This window comes from Bombus flavifrons, chromosome 12, assembly GCF_040668555.2.
Source record: "Bombus flavifrons isolate JBK064 chromosome 12, iyBomFlav1_principal, whole genome shotgun sequence".
In the NCBI taxonomy this organism is placed as follows: domain Eukaryota; kingdom Metazoa; phylum Arthropoda; class Insecta; order Hymenoptera; family Apidae; genus Bombus; species Bombus flavifrons.
This window is the reverse complement of record NC_138453.1, coordinates 8,755,453-8,772,141: the sequence shown is the minus strand read 5'-3', so window position 1 is coordinate 8,772,141 and position 16,689 is coordinate 8,755,453. Positions and strand designations below refer to the sequence as shown.

The following is a 16,689-nucleotide window of genomic DNA, read 5'->3' as shown; positions in this document are numbered from 1 at the left end:
GGAAATAAATTTCTTTGACGATTCGATCGAATTCTGTCGATACATCCTTTTGCTATTACTATCTGCTGCTTCCTTCTCCAAGAGCTTTTGTACGCTGATTTCCGCGCAACCTTTGCTCCCACAGGCGCCACTCTTTTTTTGCGTAAACCTCGGCGACGATTGTTTAGCCGATCTCTCTGGCCCGGGACCGGGTCGTTAATTGTATCCAACGCGTACAATCTTGGAAGCTAGTGCCAATTGAACCTCACTCGAGCGTAAGTGGGTGATCGAGCTGCGAATAACGAAACGAAGAATCGCGGAAAGGGGGAGGGCAGAGGGGGATGCGAGAGAAAGATGGGTGTGGAGCCGCGAAGAAAGGGGGAGGGAGAAAGAGGAACTCTGAAGAGACGACGCACACGACGCCGGGGCGCCCGTGCCGGTACATTCACGTACACGACGCTGCGTGACGTCACCGCATTGTTAGACGAGCAAGCATTGTAGTCACTATTGTGAGTCTCCGCCATTATTCTAAGACAATCGTCCGACACAATGAGACGGACGGGAGGATGAGTGGGGCGGCCGATTCTCTCTCTTTCTTTCTCTGTCTACAGCCACGGTCTAACCCGTATCACCTCTCTTTTTCTTTCCCTTATCCATCTTGCTGCGTGAAGGTACTTTCCACTCGCCCGGCACTCCGTATTCTTTTGGCTGGTCCTCGCGAAGTGGGCGATCTTCTCCCCCGCAACCCCTCTGCTGATAGTTGCATTTTTGATTTGCGAAGAGAATTGAACGATCTCTGCTGCGGTGGTCAACCTCGTTTCTGCATTCGAGCTGCAACCAAGGATTTTTCATTGGAGACCAAGCATAACAGATTCTTCCACGACGAGGAATCTTTAGAGCAAGGAACTGGTTTCCAATACGTACTTTTCTTAATTCACTGGCCACGAGCTTCGAATGGTGAGAATGAGAAAGGAAAATCGAGGAAGAAGGGTATGGTCGAGACGTCAATGAAGAACGACGCATTGAATTCCTGTTACTCCGGGGGAACGATGATTACGGCATTAACAACGGCCGCAAAAATACAATGCGGAAGAACTCGAGCGAGTCTGGCAGAGTGGTCGTCTAATCGAGTCAGCGCAATTAAACAAAGTCGTCCCGTGAGGTCGCGACATTCGCGGATAGCTTTTCCCTCCGCTGTTACCCCGCGCGCAGCTCGATTCACCGGGTCTCTCCCTCGTTCTTTGCGGCTCGTCGTGGAAGTGCAGGGGATGAAAGGAGAACAAGAGAAGTACAGACAATAGATTCGGCTCGCCGGTGTGTTGGTGGCGCTGCATTGTCGCCCGGCATTGTTGCGGCCCGGTTATTGTGTCGCTGTTTTGTGACCGATCGCAAGGTGGCGTGCCTCGTGTGCACGAACCCAACCACCTCGGCCACGATCGTTAGGCACGTTCGCGATTATTCGGAGAAACGATCGTTCGACGATAAACCGGCCTCGAAAGTCGCCTCCCCCGGAAGGTCGTCGCGGAGCGAACGAGCGGCACAAAAGTTTGCGGATCGAGCTTTTTCTCCTATTGACGGCCCTCGCGGAATAAATGAAAGAGTGGAACGTCGCCGAGAGACGAGGGGGGTCCGCGGTGCTCCTCTCGGTTCGTTTCGCATCGCTTCGAGGAACAGTCGTTTCGATGATGTATTCTTTCCTATCGCGAGCATGATTTTCTTTCGTCGTTTCTTTCTCGGTTTCTCCGGTTCCTTGGTATAGATAGAATCCGCGAGTATGGAAAAGGGCTGGAAGAAGAAAGAGAGACCGGTCTCGTTAGGTCGCGCTGCAAATTAACTATCAAACCGTGTAAGGTTCGTGAAAGAGGAAGAAGAAGAAGACCGAGACGCGATGCTCTGACGGGAAAAAATCGCGGTATAGCGAAGAGTTAGAGCTGTGGATAGAGATAGGAAAAAGAGGGGCGACACTGTGTGGTTGTCCTAAGGCTGTAAACTAAGGCGACCGCGTCGCGCATCCTTAGAGTGGCTGCACTTTGAGTGCGCAGCTCGGTGGTGTGCCGTAGGTGCTGCAGGCGGCGTAGAGAAGGCCATTGTAAGGCCCGTGCACGGTATTCACGGGAATGAATGCGCCCTCTGGAGCGACACAGTCTCAGATGTAAGACACAAGAAGCATAAAAGAGTTGCCATTATGCGAAGCTTAAATAACAGGCGCGCGCTCGCGAACTCTCTCGCGCACACCGACGCTCGCTTAAACACGAACTCGCGGGCTATCTGTGTAAGCTGCTACACAAAGAGGCAGTTGCATTCTACGGCCGGGGTATTTCTATGGACTGTTTGTGGCGCTCCTGCCTTGTACGGCCACTTCTGTCCTCGGTGCCTCGGTCTTTCCCTCTTCACAACTTCTCTCTTTCGTCTCGTCGCGATTCTTCTCTTTTTCTTCGTCGTCGTTCTTCTTCTCTTCCTCGTCCGTTTCTTTTCTTCTCTGCCTTCTCTTTTCTCTTCTTCCGTGCCTTCTGGCCCTTTCCTTCGGACTTTCTTCCTCTTTTCTATCGCGGATCGCGTCGCCTCTTTCTTTTGCTTCTTCTGTCAGAGCCGTCGAGTTCACTTGCTTCCTTAGTTCCGAAGAACGACACCGTCGCGCGATCTCGTAGACGTTGTCGCGACGCATTTTTCAGCGAGCGAAAAGACGATGAGAGTTCACTTTCTTGTTCTCCATCTAGCCGTGCCACCTCCCCGTACCTTGGCAGCTGTGTTAAATGCTAATTATCGGAGAGCGTCGCCAGGAGGGACAGTGCTTCTCCGAGAAAAACAAGTTACGTTATGACCTGACGACGAAAGTGGAATTTCCATGAAACGACGATTAACTTGGAAACATCTTCGTACGTACAAGACACTGGTAAATCGTACCAAACTTACGAACAAACTGTGAAAACGTTGTTCGTTAAAACGTTGGAAGTTAAAGGACGATTTTATACTGTCGATTACGATAGATCGGACACGGCAGTGATACGGGCGCAAACTGATTCAGGGCAAGTAGAAACAACAGGTGCACGCCAGACGAGCGGGCTGCTAACGCCGAGGTTTCGATCGTTCAACCCCTTGACTCACAACCCCTCCAGAACTCGCGGTTATGTCAGGCGTTGGCCTCTGGCATTGCGGTAGGTTCCACGCGTTACCCTTGTCCCTGATCTCCGCTCTGATCCCTCTGGTTTATTCCGCATAGCGGTTACTCGGTGGTGTTTCGTCCCTCCGTTTGATAATCCAATCGTTTTGCTTTAACCGATTGTCAAACTTTATTAACTCTTTCCACAGAAAATATAGTATTTTGAGAAGCAGATCGGAGAAAATTAAATTATTTTTTATGGCGATTTCTCCTTTATCCGTGACGAGAAAGTTTGATTCGCGTTGTATCCCTTTGGTTGATTCGCGAAACTTTTTATTCGCTTTTCCTACGAGAAGATTAACTCACACGGTGTTGGCATTGTTTCGAACTTAAAATAACCCACATCGAAGCATGCAGGTGTCTTTTTTCCGTTCTCTATACGCCAACGGACGAGTCAATGGTGTAATGTGGGTGGTGGATCGGGTAGGTGCGCGCGCCCTTATTCGACTCTTTTGTCTAGGCGTCCATTCTCTGGCACATTATCAGGCCTATTGTCCCTCACATTGTTACCCCTACCCCGTCGTCTCATTGTTTTGCAATTTCCCCCACTTAACCGATACGACCGCCCCACCAACATCCCTTTTCTCGGTTCTCCTTCTCGTTCTCTCCCGCTAACCATCCCTATATTCCTTCGCATTCGCTTGCCCTATTGCACCGTCGGTCCTTTCCTCTATCGCGTATTCCAGCTTCTCCATCGTGTTTCGCGTGTGCCTTGAAAAGCTAACGAGACGTTCGTTATCTTGTCTTCTGGAAATGTATTTAAGTGCACGTATGGGGAAAATGGAAATAGCAGGTCTGCGTCTATATGGTTGGAGATTATGCAGCACGGTTTGCGGCAAGTTTCACGTTCCCTTACACGCTTCTATGCTTATTGGTAGGTGATACGGTTGAAAATTTTCGACATCTCGCTTTAGGAGAACGCATTGTCCTTCGATAATTTATTAATTTCTGCACACACCGTTTGCTATACGCGGTAATGCGACCACACGTCTGCGCTGAATAGGATTGGAAAGAGATGTGGAAAAAAAAAATGAGGCGACCGGTGGTTCGCTCCGTAATTCCTCGACGCTAGCAACGAAGGGAAAGTTTCGAAACGAGAATTTCAGTCACCGCAGCAACCAGAAAGGACGGATGCCTGGAAAACAATAATTAGGAACGCCCGGTGCGCGAATCCGTACAACGTTCAGTTGAGAATATATTTCCGAGCTTTCAGCTCACTCCCTCACCCCCTGTGTCTTTCTCCGCTCTGGCTGCGCCACTCGCCCCTCCGCTCGAAGCCCTTGGAACTCCGTAAAATAGACAAAAGCTCTGCTGCCGAACAATTCGTCTATTCTACTGCGCGGTTACGAGCGAACGAGCTTGAGCGTATAACATATTCGCATGGACTCTCTCTCACTCTCTCACACGCTTACACTCTCTCTCTCTCTCTCTGCACGCCCCCTCTACCTTACCACCCTTTTCCTCCCCTTTATCCAACACCAAACTCGACGTCCTCCTGCTTCTCCTCGATCCCTTTTACACGGCGATCGTCCTTCGTCCTGTGCGTGTGACCGACGACACTGGCATCCACACACGTTTGACTGCACCTGTGTATACCTTTTCATCGCACCGCCCTATTCTGTGAACGCAGTTTCCAACTTTTAACAGGTTCCTCTGTCGGCAGACGTGGCTATTTGCGTCCTCCTACCTTCCCGTTGATTCCATCGAGTCTTTCGATTAGCCGATCTTGCACAGCGTAGTATACACGTTCGTGTTGTCCAATTTTCTCATCCGTTATTTCCCTATTCTCTGAGAGCCTGCTCGATCGTTGGCCCTGTAAATTTGGTCGGTTTTAGGCCGAGCTTTCGATTCAGGCCGGAAAATCGTTGTTTAACGGACGGATGGGGGTCGTAGAGACACAGAGAGAAGTTCGTTCGCGCGAACTTTCTCTCGGATCGGCGAGAGGCCGGCATTGTGAGGCCGGAAACGAGGGAAAAAATTCAAATTATTCCGGCACGCATTTAGGCTTTTTCTGCGGGGAACGACAGCGCCGGTTAAATTTGCATCGGCAGCTTATTCACTGCCGTGAAATCTGGAAATCTCGAGCAGCAGCCGCGTGCAAGCTTTCCGCGAGAGGACTCGTATTGTACGAGTCGCATAGAATTCGCGCACTGAATGCTCTCGCCACCCTCTCCCAACTTTCCTCCTCCTCTCTCCCTCTTGCTTTTCTCTTACTCACTCACTGTTCTTTCCTTCTGCGTTTTTCTTTCTTCCTACTCCTGCTGTCTCTTTTTCCTCTTCCCCTCTCCTTTCTCTTTTCTCGTTGGAGCCTCTTTTTATTACGGTTTATAATACGCAATATATCCCGACGCTCGCGCCGGAAGATTAATAAGACTGACGCGAGGTATCGACATTCGAATAGAATGGCTTTGAACGAGCGTATCGGGCATTTGGCTGGTATTTTCGTGACAGCATCACGACGCCTCGTTTGTCACATTACGAGCCATCGACTTTTCCCCTCCGGCGGCGCGCCGCAGACGCGCGTGCTACCGTATGCAGCGAAATTATGCAGCCCGATGCATAATTCCGACGATGCTTTCGCGACCGTCGCGCTACTACTGATTCGTTCAGGCGGTTCAACCGGGCCGGCAATCGCTCTTGACGTGCACGCCGATCATCGCGTCGCGTGCGTCCTCGTTATCGTTACAAGACAGATCCGAATACTATTATTTATCTCGCTCGTGTATACGCTTAGAGAACGTTTCCAGCTTGTTGAAACTTGCTGCACGATTTTCTTCGTCTTTCCGGTGTAAATGATCGACGTAATCGTAAAAGATATCACGCGTATGTTCCTTTCACATTATACGTCATTTTCACTGCCATTCATCCGATATCTACGCGTCATCGATGTTTGCTTTTGCTACGCGATATCCTTGGAAACACAGGATACGATTGCGCCTATAGCTAGCGTGGATGTGTCGGCAGGTGCCAATTCTCTCTACTCGTGTCCCATTCTGTTTTGCCTCCGAGCCTTCCCGATGGGACTGCTTTCAGGAAGTTGGCAATGCAATTTCGATGATGAATACTCGCGTCGAACGCTAGATCCATACGATCTGTCTGTGGCTAAATACGCGATCTTTCGTGCGACGCGTTCGTTCGTTTCGAACGGACTTTAGGAAATAATCATGGAAGTTTCATTTGAAGCATTCGTTGGAGATTAAAAGGGGGAAACTTGATAAAGGTCTGAACAGCGTTTCCGTTAGGTCGAAGTCATCGAATCGACCGTCAAATTCGACAAAGGTGGCAAGAGGGTAACAAGGAAAGGGTGGATTTCGGGGGTGGTGGTTATGGTAGTGGTCTGGTAACAATAGGTCGCAGTGGTGGTGGTCGCCACAATGCCGGCTTGCCTGACTTCTTTGCGTGTCAAATGACTGAAAAGCCGTGGGGAGTGCACGGGCGGGGGGTTGTGGGTGGACCAAGCGGATGGGGGTTGCAGGGCGGGTACACGGTGGTATGAAAGGCGTGCTTTGTTTGGAAACAATGCCGATACTCGGCTACATCCTCATCTCCATTCTTCGCCTTGACGCAGCGCCGCTCCGAAAAGGGTTGCCTTTATTCATCCCTGATTAAAGTTATAGGTTATTTTCGCTCTGTTTCGCGGGGAAATGCTTTCGAAAATTTTCACCAGCCGAGTTTTCCGCGTGTCTCTCTTACTGTCCTCGAATTAAGCGCAATTGTCCAGTAACCAGTGCACGCGTAACTGACTCGAAGCATAAAATTTCTGTCGATTCTCCAATCAGATTCTCACACGTTCGCCTATTAAACGCCCCTTTATTCCAAACGATTCCCTTCATACGCTCAATTAACACCAGCGAGACGCTCGAAACTTGTCGCGTGCTCCTCGAATTCGATCGATCTCAACCTTGTCGTCTCTCCAACACCTGTCACTCGCATTCGTAGTACGAAATATCGAAATTCAAATCGGCAGTCGCGATTCCTCACAATCGCCGCATTTCCAGATGTTATCGTACGCATCGGCTATCCATTGGCGATTCGAACACGACTCGTGAAAAAGTCGCGAGTTTTGTCGCAACAAACGCATCTAATTCACCGGGACAGTGACGTGGTTGCACATCGGTTGGACTTGGCCAGTCGGAAATTCGCCTCCAACCACCGGCGTTTTCTCGTTTCAAAGAAGGGTAAGCCTGGCCCGTGGAAACCGGTAGAGGAGACATCGCCGAAGGAAAGCTCATAACAAACTATTGAAAAGCCAACGAATGAAAAATCAATGGCGGGTGGGCACGGGCCAGACCGGTCCGGGGATGGGGTATATACGCGGAAGGGAAAGCTACAGGGTGGAAGTTGGGGGTGGTTTGGTGAATGGAATATTATTGGGGCATCCTTTCACGCGGACTCCACGGAAGCTAGAAGACCTCATCTGGCGAGCTGTATGGATGCCGTTCGCCCCGGCAATGCCGCCTATTGAACCGTTGCTTATATATGTACGTATTTACACACGTTGGTAAGTACACACACGCGTGTACGCGCGCGTGTTTCTACACGAGCTTGTTGCACACATCTTCCACCGCGCTACACTAACACCTTCTCTTCGTCTTCGCGCGTTAGTCTGTGCTCGTGTGTCTGCACGTACGAATATCTATAAATGCACGTAGTAGCCTGGTGTCTCTGTGTTGGTGTAGGTTCTTACATTTCATGATTTATCACGCAGCTTTCAGCGGGCCTCAAAGCGTCCTGAAAGCGCGCAGATTGATAAAAGAAATAATAGAGGACGCGAAATAGAGGGACTCGATCTGATACGAGAAAAGAGCGCGAGGGTGGCTAGGCGAGGGGATGAGATAGACAGAGGATGAGCGAGAGACGAAGATGCAGAGGCTCCAAGAGTGGAACGGCCAAACGACAAGGATGACAAGAGAAGGGGGGATGCCGAACGTCGTTTCTGTGAAATAGGGGTGGTGGATCCTTTCGATACGTTTCAGCTTGCATCCCTCCACCCTTTTTCCTACTCGATTGCGTGTCTTTATACTCAACTGGCACGCGGGCTTCCCCGTCTCTCCCTGTCTCTCCCTGTCTCTCCCTGTCTGTCATTCGAGTAAACAATATTCCTTTCACTCTTCGTCGTTTCTCTGCGAGGTTAACGTTTTGTCTTCTAAAAATAGGATTTCCAATAAATGTTAGACGAATACACTGTCGATCGCAAGTAATAAAATACTTAATGATATTAAAGTTGCTATTATCTTCTAGATATACATGTTTCATTGTACGTCTATTGTGACTCATATCTATCATTTCATTCGTTACATACACTGCCATTCGTGAGATTTCAAATACTTTAGTCGGTTTATAGTAATCGTACAAGGTTTACTAAGCGTACTACAAATTAATCGTGAATTAATAATTCAAATTATAGCAATAGCTGTTTCAATTTTACGAAATCACCATGTTATACATCTAATGCGATAATAAAGACGGTGACTAATAGTTGCAATATAATTGTTCTAATCACAAACAAAACGTTTTAATCCTCTCAAAAAAGAAACGAATGAAATCTCCTCTTTAATCTTTTTCGCGGTAACGAAGATCCTATAAGAAAATCAACGATATCTTTTCGTGTTCGTTATAACATCTTCGTTGAAACATCCTCATTGATTCTTGCATTTTGATCTTAATTCGTCTTAGAATCGTACGCATTTGCACAAAAATCGGATGAAACGTGTAATCGGTGTTGCATCTGTTCCCTCTTTTTCTCCACGTGGCGAAGTTAATCGTTTCGAAAGGAGGCGTTTGCCTTAAGGTGCGCGTGCGGCGAGATTGTAGCGGCGTATGAAGACAGGATAAAGGGGCTGCGTGGGTGGTGGAGGATCGAAAGGCGCGGGCGGTTGGAAAGCCGGAAAGTTGCAAATGGGATGAAAGGGGACGGCAGCTCGCGCGAGAGATAGAGAGGAAAGAGGGGAAAGACAAAAGGGGTGGTAGAGAACTGTGAATCCCGTGGCAGCATTGTCACTCCATTCGCCGGGGTTGCAAAGCCGGGGCGGTTCCGATGCCACCACTTCCACCGCTTTTACCACCACCACCCCGTGCTCGCTTCAACCCCGCGAGCTAACCTTGTTTTACTGCCGTCTTCCGGATTGTCTACCGAATCGACCGAAGCAGTTAATTACTCGTTAATGTACTGCGTCGCGATATTATTATTTTCAGACCAGTCGCTCTAGGGTTATCAAAGAGTTTGTTCGCCTGGTGGCTCTGTTACCACCTAATGCGACAGTCTGAAATCGAAGAGTGCCGTTTTGTCTATAAAGTGTAGAACTGGAAAGTAGGTAGGAATTCAGAGTTGATTGATCGTAATGGATTAGGTACTTCGACTATAAAGTATCGTTATGGTATCTCTCTTCTTTTTGCATAATCATTTATCCATTATATTCTGTACAATAGACAACTCTGTATAATAGATACAGACAACACGTGGCTGATAACTGGCTGTTCCTTCTATTCAGTCCAGTTGCGATTTTCGAATCTCCGCCCGTGAACGTTATCCTCGTTTCAACAAATAAAACAACTTTTAATATTCATGAGGAAATTTATAAAAATCATAGAGATGTGAATCTACGTACGATTATAGTGACGATCCTTCCATTGTACTTTCAAACTTAAGAAATTTCCTAGTCATAAGAAAGTACCATTTGTTGAACGACGACTACAAGATCAACGTCCCTCTATCAATAGTCGATAAATTACTATACAAAAGATGAGTGAATCTAGAGAAATAGCTCTCTTACCCCTGGTGCCATCATACTTGTCTTCTCGTTTCTATACATACACATTGGCAGCGTATTGGAGAATGATGAAGACATTGAAAGTATCGTTAGAACGTCCCCCAAAACGGATGACTTTACGATCCTGGCATTATACAGCCGTCAACCCTTCACCAGGATGGTTAAAGCGCGCCCTTGGAAGGGGCCAATTCGAACGAGCGATTTATCATTATCTCGATAACCCGACGAAGATAAGGCGGTCGACGCGGCGAGCGTTGTGTTCGCACGGGGTGGTCGTATGATTTACTATTTCCTCGGCGCATCTGCTCGCTTAATTAACGTTTCTCCGATGCCATTTCGAAGATACGTATCAACGGTCGCAGCCGTGGCTCGCGCGGAGCCGCGCTGGAAGATGTAGCTTGGAAATGTCAGCAGTCGATGTAATTGTGTTTCGTGACGTGCTTTATTGCCGTGCGATAAAATTTACCGACAGGGATTCCTTCCTATTCTCCAGGCCCGTTTTGATTTATTCCTGTACTGTATACTGTTTCGCAGTTTTATTTAATCAGTCAGCCTCATGGTCATGGTACGTTTCGATTTATATTTTTCAAACCTGGCTATGTACATATATATATACATATGCATACTATATACATACATACATATGTATATATATATATATGTATATATATATATATATGTATATATATATATAAAGCGATAGAAAAGGAATAAAAAATAAATAAATAAAAAAAAAAAAACACTCACCGCCTGACAACTTTAAACGGATCGGCATTCAAAGTCTGTAATTGTTGTCGATAAATCATGTAGCTCTTTTATTCCACATGCGCGTGTTTTTTGGTTCGGCTTACACAAAAAACAATTCGGTTGATAGTTTACGAGCAATGAAACGCGATCTTTTTGACCGCGCGAACATTTCCAATTCACCGACGATACTGTTTATGCCCCCTTCTGCCATGCGCTCAATAAGTATAATACACGTAAAGCGAAAATTTGTCGAAATAATGGATGGCTAACCGCATTTTTCAATGACTCGTGTATCGACTCGTGTACGTGCTTTAGGGTGATCACACGCGGGGTAGCATATTGCGCGATCGTAGGGGTGGATCGACTAGAAGCGCGTACGGGGGCGTGGTGTCGATCCGATGATGCGTGCACAGATTCACCCTTCGTCCTCGATCCCTTCTTTTCCCCTGTACTATCACCTTTCTCGCTTGTTTTCCAAGATGTTTTATCCTCCTCAACGATGTTATCGACGATATCGTGTTTGCGAATAATAAACAAGTTCACGGCCTTTCATCGGATTACCGGTCTCATTTTTACATTTTAGTATGAAATTTGGAATCGATTTGACCTCAATTTTCCATCTTACCTCGTGCTATACAATTAAGAATCATATATTTCTCGCTTGATAGATTTCTCAACGAGACATTGTTCCCGTAGATCGGAATCCGTTTCCTTTCGTATCGCAGAAGCGAGCCAACCAAGTGTCCGCGATATTTTATACAAACTCACAACGCATATGCGCTGAAATACTATGATCACGGTGCCAGGTCATCCTAATATGTTGGAATATATTTCCATCTCATGGACATATCATTGGGATCGCGAAGTGACGCAGTCAGCTATTACGTTTATTAAGTTGCTGGGATTGGGCTGATTCCGAGAGAGGGTAGGAGTGGTGGATCCGCGGAAGGGAGTTGGTACTGGAGAAGAAGGATGAGCTAGGAGGTGGCTGGCGAGGGTTGAATGGTTTAGAAGCAGGGGGTGTATTGTACCAAGCATTGTCTGCCCCATTGTGTGACATCACGGCCCGATAACTGCCGATAAGACCGCGGCAATGCTCAGCTTGTGTGTACGTGTAGGTGCGGCCGTTTGTGTGTTTGGCCACGGACAGAGGAGTGAGAGAGAGAGAAAGAGGGAAAGAAGAGGCAAATACGAAAGAAATATAATGTAGGTAGAGGCTATAGATCGTCGTCGCCGCGAGGGGGCAAAGGATGGCTGATGGAGGTCGAGTGACTTTGCGGGGTACTCGCCCCTTTATTCTTCTGATTTCTCGTTCCTCTTCCGCGGATCGAAATCGCATGCCGCTGCTAAACGCTTGTCCTTTGTGCCTCGCAACGTCCCCGCTGATAGAACGCGCCAGGCCGAGCCTTGAACTCTTACTGCCGCATTCACCGATACTTCCCAGTTATTGGAAAGTGGATCCGGACGCGGTTGCGTACCAACCCACACCCGCGATTAAGCTTTGCCTTCGTTCAGTCGGAGGACAGAAGCTCCGGAAGCTTCCACGTTTTGCTTACTATCTTTTCCCTTAATTCGTTGCTCGAGTTGTACTATAGATCAAAGCGAGTTAATCTCAAAACCTAATGTACATACGTAAATGTTAACGTAGTAAAAGTACAGTACCTCGCAAAAGTATTTAACAATTTCATTATGACTATGTAGGTATATTAAAATATACCTTTATAGTCGTAAAGTAACAGCTCAGGTAGAAAATCAACCAAAACGTATTTATGAATCATATGATTAGTCTTAGGCGAGCCACGAATTAAAAAGTACAGAAAAGCGACGATGTTACAATTGCTGTTTTTCAAATTTAAAGTTAAAATAAAGATAGTCTTCGTAAGGTCTCAGATGCTACGTTCTGCGCGGCGAACTGTCGCGATTTTCGCGTTTGTTTCGTAATTGGCTACGATCGACCGCCTACGAAACATGAAAAATCCTTTAATCAAGGCCCGATTTTATCTGACGCGTTGAAACGAACTTTGATCGCGAAACTTAGCGCTACTGATTTGGCGCGAAACGCGCTTTAAAAGGCCGAAGCAGGCCTCCACTCGGCTCGCTCGAAATTCCCGGCAATTTCTACAACTTTGCTGCTTAACTCCGCTGGTCTCATTAGGACGTGATTTCTGTTCCAGGTGCTGGAGTCTCGGAGGCCCGTGGCGCGGTAAGTGGCACTTTCGCCCTTTTCATTCCAGACAGAGCCGCGGGTGAGTAATCGTTTAAACCCGTGCGCCACGGCTCGTTGCATTAACGTTGAAGAGAAAAAAAAAGAGTGTCATTGAGAAGGAAGTACCCCAGTCCAAACCACCACCCCACACGCGTACAACCCTCCTCTCGCTGACGTTATATTGACCCAACACAGAAGCGCGTATCGATGCTCGGCCGCGTGGCTGCCGGCCGAATATGAATAACAATCAGAAACTATAATCCCTCCCTCGCGATATGTATATATATGAAGTTCGTAATATATGTATACGGTGGCCTTTACGAGCACGGACATTTTTATGTTAATCAACCAATCGGGGGACGAGTCGCCGATTTCCCCTTCCTTCCCTGCTTCTCTATTGTAAATAGAAATCGTGGCACGAATTTGTTCCGCGGCAAGGCGGAAAAAAAAGGAACGTAACGAAGATCGTAAAGAAAGGGATCTTTCACGAGGGTGTGCGCGCGTGGACCAGACTGCTGGACCGAGTTCAGTAGGACGAGATGATTGACCCGAGTATAGTGGATTCTCTACCCTAAAGGGAGACTTTTTTTTCGCGTCAACGCGGAAGAATCTCGAACCCCGTGACAAATATAAAGGCTCTGGATTTATATCTCGCTCCCTATTGATTTTTTCCTTCTGTTCTGCGATTTCTACGAATTCTAAATTCGACAATTGCGTTCCAACGTTAGAATATGCTACTAAAATATTTGTAGGATTATCCGAGGAAGTCTGATTCGAATACTTTACCGGCGATTCGAGGGAAGGAGGATCGTGAAACGAATCCGCCTCAAGGTTCCTTTTTCACTCAGAATTCGCGCGCGTTACTCTCGGCCCAGTTGCCCGATCTCTCGCCGAGCAACGCGATATTCTTCTTTCCTGGCCGCGTCTTAGTTCCGCGATTTCGGCCGTTTCAACGGCGAACGGTTTGAATATTCGTCGAAACATGGTCAGCCTCTTGTTCGTCTGAGCCATTCACGCGGATTTCTTCATCGGCGTCTGGCTTGTCGGCCACTCGCTGATGTTAGGCGAAATAGAGAAACGGACGGCGCGCCGCGCGCGTTAACCAACGCTCTTCCGAGCATTGTACAACGATTTGTACGGATTTCAGTTCTTTTGCTGTGTGGGCGCGTATACGCAACCAACGGCCGCCTCGAATCGCCTCGTCTTGAGAGCGCGTTCCATGCTTCTCCCGCGAGAGAGAAAAAGAGCGAGAAGGAGAGAAACGTGTGCAAATACAGAGACAGCCTAGCGAGGAACGAGATAAAGATAGGCGAGCGGAGTAAGAGAATCGCGAGGAGCAGCACGATAGACGGAGAAAGAGACGAGAGAGAAAGAAGACCGTGGCTGGCCGTTTTGTGCGCGCCGCGCAAAAGATGCCTTTGAATCCTTAATTCCCTTTGAAACTCTCATTCTGGGAGCAAAATGGCGAGAACGAACCGTATTCTTCGGTTGAATGACGTATTGAGCGAGTTTTGTATGCCGTTGCGTCCGCGTGTGGCTCATCCAGAGCCTATGCCTGCTTATACGTAATACGTTCGCTCTTTTCTCTTCCTACGTTTCTTGCTGCGAAGAAGAGGGCCCGCAGCGTTGCTCTTTTTCTTCGTTCCCGTCTTCCCCCTCTTTCGTTTTTCTAACGTTCTTTCAGTATTCCTTCGTTACTCGCGTCACGCAGACTTTTACGCGCGATTCTGCAAATTTTTTCTTACTCTTTCAGCGAATTGAACGTTACTTTTGTCTGTTCGAATAACGAGCGCTACAATGTAGTAAGTATGGGAGACACCTGCTTATGTTTTGTACACGTTGAATTCTTTCGCTTTTATCTTTTAGTTGTGAATCTGTTACTTCATTTGCATTATACGATAGGATAAAGACCATAATAGTCAGAGAAAATAGGTCAGTTTCTCTTGGAATTCTAATTAATCGAAGACCACACGGGAAAAATTTGACGAGTCCATCGTGTTGAGTCTCTGTACGTAATGTAGAGCAATTGTTCGAACATAAGTTCGATACATCTACGACGTTTTATAGGCAGATGTACACGTAATATATTCGTAAAAGGTGTGCACAGTGTCGTGTACCTTTGCCAGCTTATGTTCGTGCGTGATATCAGATTGTCATTTCGTCGACGACGCGTCCCATAATTACCTTCGTTACGTCGTAGGTTGAATGAAAAGAGCGTGACGAGCGGGGGAGGAAAGGATGGAGGGAAGGGCGCAGGATCCGAAAGTGACGGGAAGGGTGGGTGATCTTGCGGACTTAATCGGGCATTGGTGCTTTCCTTCGCGAACAATTGACGTCTGACTTTGACGTGCCCTCCGACACTTTCTCCGACTTCTCTTTCTTCCCCGTTCTTTGTTCGATGAGAAATCGGTGGAACGCGAAGTCGAGCCTGCCGATCGATGGTCCATCATTTACTCAAAGATTCCTCCGGCTCTCCCCGCGAAAAATCGTCTGTTAAGCGCTTTCGCGAACTTTGAACACTTTTTAATTAAGGACACGGACGAAATATAATTTTGCATAGCGGTACTGGTTTTACTTTCACGCAGTTAGCCCTTTGGTTCCCGTTCTTGTCTCGAGCAAAAAGTTTTCAAGAAGCGTTCTACGTATTTCTCGATTTCTTTCACGAAAAATGAACTTCTCGGGGATTTCAGGCTTTAAGAACGAAGTGAAGACGCAAAATTAGCCTTCTCTCTCGTTATTTCCAACGATATTTCGTAACGGTTGCTCTGCGTGTTGAACGCTGAGTTAAAAGGTAGAAAATATCCTTATGGCAAATGAACAAAGCGTCTGCTTCTCCATGAGATAAGATTTGGAAAATCCAAATTAACGATACGGTCGATTCTCTGGAATCTGTCGGACTATCGCGGCGACAAAGTCTGTGGCGGCTGTTGAAGGCAAGAATTCCACATTATCGGCCGGGTTTCTCGCGGATACAATTTCCCAACACAATTTCTTTTCAGTCGCCCGAACGAATCTAACCCGGGCTCGGATGGTGGGTGGCAAATGGCAAAGGGGGAGGGTGAGAAAGAGAAAGAGTTAGCTTTGATAGAGGGGTTGGGGGGGAGCAGAGCAGCGCAGCCCATATTCGTGCATTGTGGCACGTTCCATCGCGTTCTCAACTGAACTGAACTCGACTCAACAGTGGAGGACACAATGGGCGGTATGAATAAGTATAACAGACAGACACCGGTACAGACAGACACAGGTAGCTCAGGCCGCAGTATGTGAATGAGGAACCCATTTGATAACACGCCTCCACAGCCACCCAGGTCCATTGTGTCGCTTCCTATTCAGCTGCTCTATGCCCTCTTCTCCTCCTATCCCCTCTCTGCCTCCTTCTGCACCCCCACTGCTTCTGCTGTTCCTGCTCTTCCTCACCTCTTCATCCTCTATCTTCCCCTTCTCCATTCGTTCGTTCCGATATCACCACGGAAATCTTATCCTATCGAGCCCTTCTGTACCTTTGTACACGCGAAAAATCATGAGGGCATCCGTTCCCGTTTCGCGCTTCCGGTTGCAGATGATACTTACTATATCGCTTCTCTGGTCCTTGGTTACAGCGTCTTAACGCTCGACGAGTGTTACATGTTAACGCGGGAAGAACTTTGGAAAGAAGAGTGATTGAAAATGGTTAAATCTTGAGCGGTTCTGTAATCTAAAATGTTGATAGAGCATCATTACTAGTAGATCTCAAGCAATCTCGCATTCTTTAGTTACAAATGTCCTATCTATCGTCTGCAAACGATCCAAAAAAAAAAAAAAGAGAAAAAGATCGAGTGCTTTACTAG

General features: G+C 47.4%; 1 long non-coding RNA gene across 1 annotated transcript in view; it reads left to right on the top strand.

Annotated features, from left to right (window-relative positions):
- Positions 1-16,689, top strand: part of LOC138185759 (uncharacterized) — a 138,058-nt gene that overhangs the window by 29,273 nt on the left and 92,096 nt on the right. Inside the window, exon 2 of the long non-coding RNA XR_011174705.1 lies at positions 12,831-12,859. This is a non-coding gene — a long non-coding RNA (uncharacterized LOC138185759). The remainder of the gene's footprint in view (positions 1-12,830; positions 12,860-16,689) is intronic.